The sequence below is a fragment of the Mastomys coucha genome, unplaced genomic scaffold (assembly GCF_008632895.1).
Source record: "Mastomys coucha isolate ucsf_1 unplaced genomic scaffold, UCSF_Mcou_1 pScaffold2, whole genome shotgun sequence".
Lineage (NCBI taxonomy): Eukaryota > Metazoa > Chordata > Mammalia > Rodentia > Muridae > Mastomys > Mastomys coucha.
Window position 1 is genome coordinate 15,177,697 of NW_022196902.1, and position 15,477 is coordinate 15,193,173.

Here is a 15,477-nt window from a genome sequence, read left to right on the forward strand (position 1 = left end):
TCCAAAGCATCTTGTCGACCTTCATGCAAAATGTACACCTTCATCTACTAATCCCATGATTCTCTTTTTAACTATAAAAGAATTTGCCAAGTGTACAAAGAGGTCTGTAACCATCACTACAGGGCTAGAATTCAGCACACTGAGTTCCTGTGAAGCACGTGCAAGGCCCTGCAGTTAATCCTAGCACAGAAAAAAGAAAAAAGAACTGATATTCTTTTAAATAAGAAAACCTGGATGTAAATCTAACTACATATGAGAGAAGGGCAGTTAAATTCTGAAACCCATGTATACAGTAAATAGAAATATTCAAAACTATATGTAGTGATGTAGGGTCAGTGTGGTAATGGGGCATGTTCATGATTCAGTATAGCAAAAGCAAGTTGTAAGAGAATCAGTGAGCACTTCTGACAATAAAAGTGTAAACAAGCAAGCTCTATCTTCATTTAGATTTTTATTATATATTTTATCAAAGCAAATGTAAAAAGTGAAGCAAACCAAGGAATAACTTATCTTGATTGAAAAACAGAGTGTAAAATTCACTTTTTATTAATATATACTCATTTTTAAGTTTAACAAAGTATAATACATATTATATATTATATGCTATATATAATATAAAATCCACACCCACACTAAAATACACCAATCAAGTGTCACAGAGATAACTCAAAAGTAAAATGCTTACTACCTAATTATCAGAACCTTGTTTTGATCATGGCATCTACATAAAAAGACAGGCATTATGGTAATGCACACTTACAATCCCGACTGTGGGAGACAGAGACAAGCTCACAGCATGTCCCAGTAAGAGACCCTGCCTCAAAGAAACAGGGAGGACAGCTACAGAGGAATGATGCACAAGGTTGACCTGAGTCCTCTCAATGTGTGGACATACACACACACACACACACACACACACACACACACACACACACAGCAAATGACTGCATATACACACACACTCACAAAATACACAAAGGTGACAGCTGCAGAATTTATTTTGATTGACACATCCATCTCACTAGCTAAGAATAAGAACATGAGCACTGTAGGTGTGCTAGTTTGAATGAGAATGGTTCCCATAGACTCAGACAGTGGTTTAAATGCTTGACCACCAGGCCCAGTGGCTCTCTCTCCCTGCTGACAGAGGATCTGGATAGACAACTTTTAGCTTCTTCTCCAGCACCATAATATCTACCTGAGTGCTGCCATGCTTCCACAATGACGATGAATTAACCCTCTGAAAGCATAAGTGAGCCCTAGTCAAATGCTTTCTTTTCTAACAGTTGCTGCAGTGAGTGTCTCTTCACAGCAATAAGACAGCAGGACTCTATCCCTTGCTCCCTTCCAGATGCTTCTCACAGGTAACTCTTCCGAGGTCTTTATTTAAATGTTACAATAATTATAATTAATATTTTTATTACAGTAAAGGGACTTGCTTTAATAGTGTGTGTTGTGCTTTGATTACCTGCTTGGGGAGGTGGTGACCCTTGTCCAGGTACCGTATCAATGGACTGCCTTGTGTGACACCAGTCATCCCTTCCCTTAGTCCTATGAGGCAGCTCCTGGCACTACTTAATGCTACTACAACTGTGTTTCATGAGTTGTAGAGTCTGGACACTCATACACTTATTCTGACTCTAGTCTGTGACTCCTAGTCAGACAGAAGCAAAGCATGATGCAGATTGTCTAAGGCTTCAGGGTATTTATTTATTTATTCTAGCCTCATTTAGACCAACTTCTTTACTGGCACTGACTGAAGAATCTTAAGAAAAATGGAAGGGCTGAGCTCTGCCCATCCTTCTGCTGGATACAGCAAGCATCTATGCGTCATTAAGATGCAGTGCAAGTGTGTGCTTCAACCAAGATGATTCAGACAAGAAAATCAAACCACAATTTTTGAGACTGTTGAAAACAATAGTCTTAATTTAATGTTATTTTTGGACATGGGGAGGTTTTCCCTACATAAGCAAGTTTGTGGTTTTGAAGGGTCTTGCTCATCTCTGTGTGGAAAATGCCTAAAAACAAACCACCAAAAACTTGAACAAAACCAGCTCCTTCCTCAATTGTAACTGAACAAAGACCCGACTCCCTAGTCTCCATGTTCCTCTCATACACCGGGGAGCTCTGGAATCCAGGTCTGAAACACTGAGCAAAACACACACTTCCTCTCAGATCAAAGCCTTAATTCCACAGGTTAAACATTTTGTTCTTTAAAATAGCATACTGTATATTTCATCAGAAAGCAACTGAAGAGGTCAGCATTTGATTCTAGAGTAAACTAGGACTGTGCGTCCCATGGTCTCACAACCAGAAACCTCTCATGCTGGGTACTTCTTGACGCCACTAGAAAAAGTCCTCATTTTAGTACCAAAGAAACTTTGAATAATTCATAATAGATAATATGCAATAGTTTCCATAAATATAAGCAACAGAAAATTAATTTTCTAAACCATAAATAGGATTCATTCCTTGTGGATTCTTGGCTTAGCATATGTTCTTAGAAGGCATGCATGCACTAGTCCAGTCACTCAATTATCAATAATATTTCCACTGTTGGGGGTAAAGAGGTACAAAACTATGGTCTCATGTCACTGAGCTCGGAATTTCTCTAGCAGACAAATTCAAATGAAGTTGAGTCCAACACAATGTGCCCTCATATGAATAGTCCAACTAGAATAATATGATATTACATGGAAAGGAAATAATTCTTCCCAAGCATCAAGGAAGGATTCCTAGAGGAGGTGGTATTTGAGCTAAGCCTTGACAGATAACTTATTTTTTTGTTCAGATAGGAAGCAAAAAAGAAAAAAGTAGGTGGGCTAAGGGAGTCTGGGTAGTGGAGGGCAGGGGGATAAGAAAAAACATTTCATGGAAAGAAAAGGAAGTGACTGCTTGTATTATATGCCAAAATTATGAATATATATATATCAGTAAGTAAGTCTCACCACATTCAGACCTACAGTGGGCAGAACCAACTGGAGAAAGTAGATACAGGACTTAAATACTCTGGGGGCATTCTCTGATTTATTAACCAGGGAAGTCCTCATTTGGAAAAACAGAATCTCTGGGTTTTTGGCTGTTTTCCAGTACCTAAGTGGCTACCAGGTTTCCTGTTCAATTTCTGGCATAAAGTGCCTGGATAGTCATGAGACTTGCTGTGTCTTCTTTTGGTTTCCTGTCAATGTGTAAGGCGGAACTCCCCTCATGGGCTGAGCCCTAGCATTTAAGACCCTAACCTTCACCTCCAGCATGGCCCTGTTCCATCTTCATTGGCCTTTTAGCATCTACGTCACCTCCCTACAGACATGTATGGACATCTGCAGGATCCTGGTTCTCTTACAATGATGCTTTGGTCACATAAGGTGAACTCAATTTACAGTTACTTTCTTCAGTACAATTATACTCAAATATTACATTACAAACCATAGAATGTATGTCAAGTTCTTTCTCTGTCTCTCTTGTCTCTTTGTCTCTCTCCCTGTCTCTCCTTCCCCTCCTCTCTTTCTTTTCTCCCTATTCCCTCTTCCTTTCTCTGTGTGTGGTCAAGTTCAAGTTTCTCCATGAGCCTTTTACATGTGTATAAATTAGTGAATATCATGAAATCTCTAGGCTAGTGTGGTACTGTCCATGTGACATGATTCATAGAGCCAATACAATGAAAGTAAATCCTCCTAGGCAAGACATAGTGATGGTTTTCAGGAATTTTTCCAGTCTCTAATTTATAAGGTAAAAAAGAAATCATCTCATCTTAAGAATATGAATGTGCTCCTGTGTTTATCACAGTAAACTTTCACAGTTAAAAATAAAATTTCCACTCAGCTCGGAGCTGCCAACACAATCATCCCTCTCATGTTGTGTTTGATACTATAGGTTCTGTCTTTTGCTTTTAAAGTGATTCTTACAATATTATTCCTCTGCACCTGAACAGTTCATGGACGATGCCAGGACGACAGCCGAGCTTCCAGTCCATGCACATCAGCCTCAAATAAACTGTATGTTAAACACAAATCCAACAGAATTAGACAGTAAGAGCTTAGGTTTAATATCACATCAATAAACAGGAGGGTTTTTTCCATGTAATATTCTTAGTTATTACTTTCTTCAGGGCTGTTTAATTGTTACTAAATTTTAATTTCCAAACTTGTACAAACTGAAACCTAGGTGGTAATTTGTTCAAAGAAATTTTTCTCTTTGTTGTAGTGGCACATATATTTGTAACCCCAGTGGTTTTCTCCTCAGGGTCTCTCTCTCCCTTTTTCACCTTTCTGGGTCTCTCTGTCTCTGCCTGCTGCCCGTTGCCCATTAGTATGAAACCCAGAGTCATGCTCAAGCACTCTTCCTTTGAAATCATATGCTGCTGAGCTGTATGGCACCTCCATATGAAAGTTTCTCATTACAAATAAATGAATGGTCCAATTCATCAGGTACTTAGATTCTAGACAGACAGTACTGTTGGAATAAAACATCACTTATGACAATATATAGTAAAGAAAGTAAATTTCTCTTACCACTGAATTCTTTTATTCATTGAAAGGGACAGGTAATTAGGTATTGTCATTATCAAAAACTGAATAAAAAGTATGTCTGAAGAATAATGGTGATAAGAAGAAGGATTAGCAGAGGTAGTTCAAATAAATATTTACTCCCTGAATATCTTCCCAGGAAGTCTGCCTCTCCCACACAAATATGCAAAAGGAAAACGTGCTGAAGATGGTCATCCTGCCTCAGCTTATCTGTAAATGCCCTCTGTGTGAAATTCATCTATCAACACAGACCAATGAGAATTGTTTGCCTTTGTGTTTAACTCAGGAGGAAGGAATTAGGATTCTCCACACTTGACTGGGAGCAGAACAATCCTCTAAAGTAGAACCCTGGCATCTTTTCACCATATCAAGAGATGTGAAGAACTGCGTGGGCTGTGTGCTCTTGTCTGCGAGTAATTTTTTTTCTACCCAAGTCTACCTGATAGCATCTGGAGAGTGCTATTATGTGGAAGACAGGGTCTCCTGGAATTTACTATGCACAAAATAACACTCCCTGAACAAATGCTCCAGTCCCAGATTCCGATAATCAGAGACGGGGAAATTAAGATCTAAACATGTTAAAGGGAGGGAGTCAGGGAATGCATCGACTGTACCATTTTTATTCAGATGCATCAGGCCCCTACTGCACCTTGACAGTCAGCCATTTAGCTTCCCACTTACACTTCTTGCTTTCCATTATATCTCAATCCAAGGACTGAATGGTCAGTTCTAGAAGTAGAGGTGTGAATAATTTCTAACTCTTGATGGTGAGGTAGAATCATCTCAATATCTAAAGTTTTTCTTATTTTTACATGGAATTCATCATGTCAGTACATTATTGAAAATGTGTGTCTTTACTTACAATCAATACCTCTAGGCTTCACAAAACAAGTGGGGATACAAGTGTTAGTTATAAAGTAACAGTATCACTGTAGAGTGTGTTTATAATTGCATAGCTTACTTAATGAAGCACATTAATTCAAGCCCAAATATAACTAGTTAACTGTAATGTAAATAATTGATAAAAGAGATATTACAACTGGTCAAGGCTGAATTTTGAGAGTGTACAATATCTGTATATGGAACTCTGAATACAACCTCAGATTTACCAAGATGGCCCAGGAAACCCAAGTTTTAGAATTAGAGACAGTCTATGTTTCACAATTTAAGGTTAAAATAAAAAAAAAAAACTCTTTCAACTATATTTTCCGGATCTATTGAGGTTATTCTACTGAATGGTATAACAAAAATCGCACTACTCATAGGAGACACCATCCATATGCACATATGGAAACCTTACATGTACAACTATGTTATTCTCATAAAAATAGTTTAAAAAAGAAAACAGTATTTCTATTACACAGAAGAAAGCAGGCAAAAGCAGCAGAACTGTGAACTAGCTTTTCTAGGATTTTTTTGTAAGAGCTGGGGTTTGCACCCAGGCAGCCATAGCCCTAGTTCCCTTTGTGCTTAGGAATTGGGTCCCTCCCATTTCACATTCTATAAAACACCCACATCTCCAGAGATTTTCAGAATCTTTCTCTTACTAAAGCATTGAGTTACCAACACTTTGGTAAAGAAAAAAAAATACATGCTTACACATGCATGTGAACAACTCCCCCCCCCCACATGCATGCACACATGTATGTACACATATTCACATGTGCTTACTCAGGGCTCTACTCTGGGTCAATATCTAAATCCCTGAAGTTGTGCTGACGTTTCCCAACCACAATGGTCATGGTTTTGGTTATGTTCTGTTTCTCCACTGCTGCCAGTGTTACAGCAGGAATGGATGTCTACTCTCAGGCCATTGCTTGCAGACACAGCTTCTTTAGTTAGTCATCTAAAGGAAGATTTGGCGCACAGACTTATTTGTCAAACAGTGTGTGGTATGCTAGAGATAGAGAGATGACAAACACTACTGAGCCCTCCAGCCAGTTCTCATCTCAAGTAGGATTTAGACAGCAATGTTTGTCCAGTCAATGTGCTAAGGGATTTTCTAAAGGTGGAAACTGTGTGCTTTTGGGAAGAAAGAAAAAGAAATACCCCATTTGGGCTCTAAGGAGGGAGTTTAATGCTTTGCATTCAAATCTTGGAAAAGAAGTAGAAATGGAAGTTGCAGAGGCAGAGAAAAGATAGTGTGATGTTAAGACCATATGCAAAAGGAACAAAGTGGGAATGGCAAAAGTGTATGTGAGAAGTGAATTTTTCCCTGTGGTTGGAGAGGAGATGGTTCGTGTGTGCTCATTGAGAGAAAGAAATGGCAATCTGGTCAAGGTTCTAAGAGTGAAGGACATCACAGGTCCTGTTGGAGACTCTGGAATCTGCCTTGTAGGCAACAGAACTTTCTGTAGAAATATAAGTATAGGCAGGACTTGGTAGTAATTGTAAATGAATATGAATATTTGAGAGATAAGATGATATATAGTCCAGAACAGTCCTTCAAGAGAAGCACTAAGATATCACAATTATTCTTATTGTGACAATGAATACTATGACTATGTCTATAGAGAACAAGAGCTGATCATGGACTAACAGAATGACTGAGGTTTAAGCCTGTTGAGTTGCTTTTACAGTGACTAATTCCCTGTGTTAAACATTTTCCAGAGAAAGCTGTGAAAATAAGTATATAAGACATCAAATGCCCCAACATCTTCAAAACTGTATGGAGTAGAGGAGCTAAAACCTCTTCATCTCATGTTAAAATTTGCATATCTTCAGTAGTACTAACAATTAAAAACATTGAGTAAGCATCTTCCAGTACCAAAGCATTTTCTCATCTTAAAGAAAGCCTTTAATAATGAAAGGCAATGGCTGCTGGTATAAAATATGATTAAATCGAAATCTTTTTGGTCCAATCAAAATGAAACACTATCCTCATCTTAACTCCTAATGTTCATATAAAACAAATAAACCACTCTCAATAATTTTACTGAAGTTGTTATTGTACATGTATGTGCATGTTCCAGCGCATATACAGGTACATGTTCATGCATGTCTGTGGAAACCAAACAATAGCCATTCCTTAGATACTGGTTACCTTCCTTTTGAGTCATGGTCTCTCACTGGCCAGGAACTTGCCAACAGTCTAGGCTAGCCAGTCTCCAGGAGTCCACCTGTCTGTGGACCCACCTGTCTCGGAGCTTGGGGCTCACACAGGTGAAAGCACACCAAACCCAGAGATTCCAGGAGCACATCACCATTCCCACTGCAGTCTGGGGGTGATTGGAACTCAGGTCATCTCTTGACCTATCTCCCCAGTTCAAGATGTGCATTCTTAGAGACCTACTAGAAACAGTTTGAGCTTACAAGCAGACTTACAGAAGGAAATTGGACTGTAACTTACCCACAGTGTGATTAAATTTGTCTAAAGTTTCCCGAGTAATAGCCACATATGAATAGGTATTTGCATTCATGTACAAAAGCTTGGGGGAATGGATTAGCTAGAGGAGAGATCTTGAGCCTCTCTACATCATCCCTGCTTTTCAGCACACTGGACATTTTTATTATATTAGGAATACCCAACCTGTTTATCATAACGTTTGGGTCTTTTCAAATCTTGGAACATAAGGGAGTTCAAAGGCAGAGGTGAAATGCAATGAACAGATCACTCCTTTGGGAATTACACAGAATTCTGCAAATTGTGTCTATGACCTTGTGAAGATGAAGGAATATCAAATACTCCTCTCAGTAAGAGGTTTAATCAACCTAGTTGATTAAAGATAGAATGTCAACCTTAATGCTGTTGCTTTTGTGACCAGAATTAAACTTAATACCATAGGAATGCAAGTCTTTATGATTTTATTGGAGTCTTTGGGGAGAAATGCTTCTTTTGTTTTATAAAGAAAAGGGGAAAGAACAGAAACAGCAGCACTAGTTTACATGAAAGTCAATTTAAGCCAGTGATGGCATTGCTCCCTAGAGCCTTAACAGAAGAGGCATGCCAAGAGAGCCTACATAGAGGTACCTAGGTTCATGTCCTGCCTCAGCAAGACAAAAAACTAAATGTGAAAAAGAATATTTACACTGATTTTAATGTTCTCAGTGTTGAAACGAAGTCAGAGATAGGTGAATAGAATATTCTAGTATAGTCAATGAACAGACCCTTTGCCAAAGTACTACAATGGATATTGTGTAGTACTTGAGAACTTGTTTGTGTGTTCATTTGTTGGGACATGGAGTCTCCTAATATGATCCAGGTCAACCTCCAACTCACTAGGCAGACAGAAACTTATCATGTGATCCTTAGCCTTTCCAGTAGTGGTGACCAGAGGCTCATACCACTGATTCTGAATGATGGTACACTGTATGGATACTTGAGCAGGTACTCTGAATTGTCATTAAAAGGCTTGTCATTTTTGCAGTGATTTTTATACACCCAAAGATTCTTGTAAATAATTCTAGGAACACTGATAGTAACAGAAGTGTGGTGAGTGATTGTGAGGGTATGCACTCCTGAGTCACACAGAGCCCTGACAACTCTTTGGCAGGACCTCATTTGAATTCTCTTTTGAATAAAAGAGGCCTATAGCTAAGTAGACAAACACCTAACATTGGGAGCCACTGAATTCAAACAAAAATACATTAAAGTTTTAAAAGAGGTATTTATAGGAAAAAAAATTGTTCACCTAGAAAGAAAACATACATGCAAAGCATAATAAGGACATAAATTTGATATTTCTGCAATAGGACCAGGCCACTTATAACTGAAGGCTTCCTCTGGAAACCCATTGCCATTGCTCACACTGTTAGGCCGTTTGTTTCTTAGGAGTTGGCTTAACATAAAGGTGTAGATTGATTCTTAATCAGCTTTCAAGCTTAAAACAACAACAAATCTAAACAAACAAACAAAACTGGTAACATCAAACTAAAAGCTAAAGCCTGAAAGGTAAAGGAAAATTTTAAACATAAATTAAATATTCCACAAAGATGGTCATGAACTCTTGATGCTGGCAGAATATCACAAAGTGTTTTCACAGAATCAGTATTTATTAGCACTGTTCCTCATTTGGACAAAGCTCTCTGACTGTTATTTATGTTTCTTTACATAGGTGCTTAAGGGCCAGACAAAATTGTTTAGTGAGTAAAGACTTGCTACCAAGACTGAAGATCTACATTCTATCCTGGAACCTGCCTGATACAGAGGTAACCATTTCCTACAAGTTGTCTTCTGACCTAGAGAGGTGCGTATGTGCATGTGCAAACACACACACACACACACACACACACACACACACACAATATAATACATGGGCATTTAAATTTGTTTCACTTCAGTGCATTTTGTGGCCTGTCTTAAACAATGTTATCTATGAAATTGCAGATGCAATGAATGATTAAGCTTCTTTTCCAAGCATCTAGTTTCTCTTAGGTAATAGTAATGAACGTCATCATGACCATTCACCCAAAATTCCCAAACCGAACTGGTGGGATCAACAGCCTAGCGTGATGCTTGAGGAGATGGGTGGGGCTGAGACGTTAAGACCTTGGCTCCACTCTGCTGCCATAAAACTGGATCTCAACATTTTCACCAGTCAAATGGGACTGGTGGAAGCACCTGCTGCATTCATTCACAGCACAACTGAAAGGATTAAGATTAGCCAACCCTGGAAACTTTGCACAGCAGTGCTTTGCAGGAACTAGATCCTGTTAGCTAGCCTGTCAGAAAGGTCATGTTGAGCCCAGAGGATGTTGACTTGAAGTAAGAGTTATCTGGCCACCATCCTGAGACTTCTTTTATTTAAAAGCGTACTTTAAGATACAAAGATACTTAAGAGAGCATCTCAGATATAAATTTTCATGATATATATTTTATACTGGTATAATAAGACTTTGGTTTGAAAATACTCAAATGGGATTGTAGACGTTGTCTTACAACCTAACAAAACTACTTACTAGATAATGGCCTGAGTTACTAATAGGACAATGTGGTTCTTCCTTCCATGGTCCAAAAGATTATTAAAATAAAGTAATTTACTGTTTTAAATTATGAATATGTCTTATTAAAATGCTTGATGTGGGAAAGCATTTCTGATATTTTCACAGGGTGTCTTTCTTTATCTACCATGTACTGAAAGGGTGAGAAAAAGGCCAAACCAATACTGACAGGTTTCAAATATCAAACTAGACTATTAGGTCAAAGCTAAGATCAATTAGCACCTTTCAATGACAGAAAAGGCTCCGTGAGACTTAGAAGCGACTCTTTGAAACTGTCTTAAACTTCCCTGTAAATGTGAGCTTGATGATCCGAAAGGGTTTCTATTTCCGGTTGTTCTGTTTTGTTTTGTTTTTGTTTGTTTGTCTTTTTTAAGTTCCATCTCTAAGGATAGTGGTGCATCCAAAAGAATTTTCAGACCCTTTTACAGCAAACACATAGGCAGAGCAAGAAAAGTACCCAGGAAGCTCAGCAGCAAGTGACTGGAGCACACCCTAAAGTACTATGTGTGCCACGGCAACATTAAGTGACAATAGTGTTTACAAAGTCCTCAGACCTCTTAAAGACAGCAAAGTGGCTTGTGACACTTTGGAATATGGGGCTCTTGTTTATTTTCTTCCACTCAAGTTCAGGCTAAATGACGCCAGGCTTGGCTCCATGCACAATTTAATGAATATTCAGTTCCTCTCACTCAGACACATCAAGCTGTGAAATGTAGCATTGAACACAGGAACACTCTTGCACCTAACCCATCCGGAGGACAAACGTCTGAGAGAGCACGTCCTTTCTTAGTTCCCCAGGAAAATCCCATGAGAGGAGCAGGTACTCAGCACTGCCACCCATTCTGGGTGGTGTTGATTTCTTTCACCCGGTAAAGGTTGTAATTAAATCCCCCGACTGTACTTCTGAATACAATTAGTTTAAGAGACTCTACTGAGGCACTCAGTGTGAGAGTTGAGAGTATGGAAGGACAATATCCATCAGAAAAAGAAACTGCCAGGGTTATATTCCCACTAACATGATAAGGTGGTTCGTAAAGGTTTGTCCAGCTCCTCCATGACAGAATTCCATACTTTTGATAACACCCTTTTCTGTTTGTTTCTCAAATGAGTGATCTGAAATATTTACAACCAGACAGTACCTAATTTTAGGTTTTAAGTGCTTTAACAGCTCCGTGAAATATGATCAGCAGCTGCAGTACAGAAGTATGGTGAATAAGCCCCTGTAACAGGGCCTGCTTACTGAATGCTGAGTACTCTTAAGTTTACCCAATAGGAAAAACTACAGAAGATAATAGAAAAACAGCATAAATGCTCACATTCTTAAATGACTTAGCACTTCACTGAATCTCAAAAGGGAATTCTTGAATTCTGCATGAAACTTTCAAGCTTCCGCTGCATGAAAATGAACAAAGTTTAAGTTTGTTATCTAAAAGTTAGAATGTTCATTTTCCCAAAACTCTAGCTTTTCTATCATCAGCCATGGGTTTTTCCTATCATTTTACCCTTTTAAAGTTTCCACCCAATTTAACTTGGGTTCATCACATTTAATAAAGTCACATAAATGTATTTTTAGACATGGCATCAGCCACACAGAACTTGCATCAGTGACAAAAAACATGAAACTAGACACTATTTCCTATGGGTATGTAAAATTTACTTACAACATAAATCAGAAGATAAATAAAAGAAAATTTAGAGATTGGAGAATATGTTTTCTTCTTAACCTAGAGATATCTGCAAACCTTCAAAAAAGAAACTTCTCTACAAAGACATTTTTCTTCCAGCTTTTAGAAAATGCCTAAATGTCCATGTTTGTATTTCTTAATGAGAACAAAACTGTTCTTAAATCAATTTATTTTTTACACAAATTGTAGTGTTTTGAAGCTTTTTTATTGGAATGTGTTAGCCAATGCTGCACTACTTATGAATACACATACATAATTTTGTTTTGGAAAGGAGAAATTTGCAATGTTCAATGAAATAAACAAATAAAAAGGGAAGAACGGAATACCCTTTTCCACTTACAACTGTGAAATTCCCTTAGATGAGGTGGTCTTAAAACAGGGAAGCGGCGTGCTCTGTTTCTGTTCATCTACTTCATGAAGGCAGGGAGCAGGCTTTTGAAACCCAGATTTTTTTTTCAGACATCCTCTTACTAGGAAGGCCAAGGAGTTAATCATTAGACTATGAGGTTTCAAGCTAGATCGGGTATGTTATGGCCAAAGCTGTTAATATCGAAGATTTTGATGTTGGTTTGTTTGTTTTTAACATTCATGTGCAGACATTACAAAAATGTTTACCTTTGGATTACTTACAGCCTTTAATCAGGTGGAAGTAACTATTTTTACGGTTTGCAGAAATGGGAACTTTTGTCTGTGTTGGGCATTATTGCCACAAAACTCAGACTCTGGCAGTCCTTCCACACACAACAGTCTGTCTCACGTTGCTACTACTTTTTTTTTTTTCATTTCTTGGGATAATATTTCTTTTAAAGTACAAATATCTTTGAATGCAAATGCCTTAAAATGCACCATAAAACATATTAAATTATTTTGTTTTAGAATTCTCTCCCTTCAGCCTCCGCTAGGTTTTGTTTCTCAGGTATAAGTCTGACAAAATATGTGTTTTTAAAAAAATTTTAAAAGTATGTACCGTTTCTACCTAAATATCAAACTTTATTGCGGAATTGTCTCATATACAAGTTTTGTCCTGGAGAAGCCTTAAAACTTAAAAAATTAAATTAAAAGAGACGCACTCAGCAAACAAAAAAGCCACCGGTCACTTCCAGTGCTGTCAGTCACACATGGGTAAATGAAACTTCAGAAGTTGTTGATGGGAGTCCCGGTTGCTAAACACTCCTAAAGACTCCCACCTAGGTCCCCCAGGAGCCCGTGCTGAAACTGACAAACGCTCTCAAAGGTGCAAAAAGGCGGCTGCTAAGAGAAGAGCAACAAAATACCATATTCAAGAAGATGTATTTCGCTCCAACAATTACGTTGATCCCAGAGTGCCGAGCCAAAGGGGGTGAGGGAGAAAGAAAACTGTTAAGTGTGGGCTCTTAATGTGAAACCTAACCTGTTGGATCTCTTTAGGTATCAGATTTTGGAAGTGTCTGTAATGACAGCCAGGAAAGCAAATTAATGGCCAAGGGCCCACTGGGTTTGAACACGAGACTCCAGTTACCTCTTCACAGATCAAGTACACAACACACACGCACACGGAGGTGCCCCACGTGGAGCTGTGCAGAAACCAAAACACACATGCCACGCGCTTGGTGAGCCGCCACCTAGGTTGTCCCCGCGCGGGGATGCTTGCCTTCCTCGGGGATTAGGGGGGAATCGAGTTCAGGAGGCTCCCTGAATGCTCCCTACGCTGTCCGGAGAAAAGAAGGCCACGCCACCGATCCCATCCAAACCGCAAACCCCATTAGCCTCCCGGGAACTTAAAAGATGCGAGATAAGGCGCTAACATCCCAAACAAGGGGCTGGTGACAAAAATCAAACTACACTCCCTTAGTTTTGCCACCGCTCTGCCAACAGACTCGGTCAAAACCTTCCCAGTCTCTTTCAGAGAGATTGTGAATCTCGAATACTAAGGGAAAAAAATAAGTGCTGATAGAAAAATAAAGTGAAAAGTTTGGGTTACTGTGGCGTGCAAAACGAAACGGGTTCACACGGTCTGTCGGTTTGTCTCCCAGTCACAGCTGACCAGGCTTTTACAAACTTTTAAAATGTCCCGGCCTCCCCAGACCCAGTGAGCTCTGAGAGAAACCTGCTTTCCGCAGCCTGGTCCTCGGCTTTGGAGAAGTTAGAGTTGCTCCTCAGCATCCGCGCCTGAGCTCGACTGAACACGACTCCTCTGACAAGGCGCCTCTAATTTCACAGACCCTGGTACACTACAGGAGACATTCGTCCACGCCATGTAAAAACCATTAAAATGGAGTCCCCGATCTTTAGATTGCGACCCCGTACCTGGAAACCAGGGCTCGGCCTCTGGGTACACGCGCGCCCGGCCTCACCCAAACCCTGGCGCTCATGGCTCTCCAGGGGACACTGAGGCAGCACCCTTCCTCCACGTAGCGGGTCATCACAAAGTATTAACTGTCACCGGGTGGGAGTGGGAAGAGTCTGGTCCAAGCTCCCCGGGCGTCAGGGGTTAGGGTGCAGGCAGGTAGGATCCGCACCCGAGACGCTGCGAGACTCACTCAGGTTCCGCGCCCTCTGCGCCCAGCGCTGGACAAGAGGGGTTACTGGGGACCGGATGGTTGAGGGTCTTCCTGGGCGAACATATCACTGAGGTCCTAGTGACCCTGGCCACAGGACACCGGTGTGGGATCCGGGGAGAACTCCAAGTCTCACACTCTCCCTGCGCGCGCGTCTTCCATCCCCAGGTCCCCTTCACGCACTACAAAGTGTCCAGCTAGCACTTTCTAGGGGACAGTTTAGGGGGATCATCCAAATCTGGACACCCCCTCCATTGGATTACAGGAGCCCGGTCGGAAGAAGAGAGGACACTCACCTCTGGAGGCCCGGACCGCCTTGGACTCCCGAAGTTCAGTTGTCCGTCCCAGCCAGTGACCTGCGGGTCCGATCTATGTATTTACTCGCTTTCCTTCCAGTGTCTAAGTTTTCTCTTCGCGCTGTGTCTCTGGTGAAAACAGGACATCCCTTTCGGCCACCCCCAACAAATAGCTTACACAAGTGGGGGAGAAACAGGGCGGGGTGGGGGAGCCGGCTGCGAGGGGGAGGACGAAAGGAGCCGAGCCAAAGTCGGAGCAGCCGAGCTGCGGGAGAAGGCAGAAGAAAAGAGAAAGCACGCGCGCGTGGTGGCCGGGTGTCCCTAGGCAGGTCCCCTCCGCTCTGTCCCCTCTCTAGGGCGCGGACCGGGGAAAGGTTTGCGCGCAAGCCGGGAGCCGCCGAAGCGTGCGCCGCGCCGCGGGCAGCCTCTCCCTTGCGCGCCGAGCCGTAGCCTAGAGGAAGGAGGGGGGTTGAGTGTGTGTGTGTGTGGGGGG

At 40.7% G+C, this 15,477-nt stretch overlaps 1 protein-coding gene across 13 annotated transcripts in view; it reads right to left on the reverse strand.

Annotated features, from left to right (window-relative positions):
• Eya4 (EYA transcriptional coactivator and phosphatase 4) overlaps positions 1-15,427 on the reverse strand; it is a 236,177-nt gene extending 220,750 nt beyond the window's left edge. For 6 of the 13 annotated variants that reach the window (XM_031380595.1, XM_031380597.1, XM_031380593.1 and 3 more), the window contains exon 1: positions 14,985-15,426. The gene's annotated coding sequence lies outside the window, so the exon portion shown is untranslated. Of the gene's footprint in view, positions 1-14,984 lie in introns of all 13 variants that reach the window. The other 7 variants (XM_031380588.1, XM_031380587.1, XM_031380585.1 and 4 more) reach the window with 3 other exon arrangements.
• Positions 15,428-15,477: the final 50 nt, after the last annotated feature.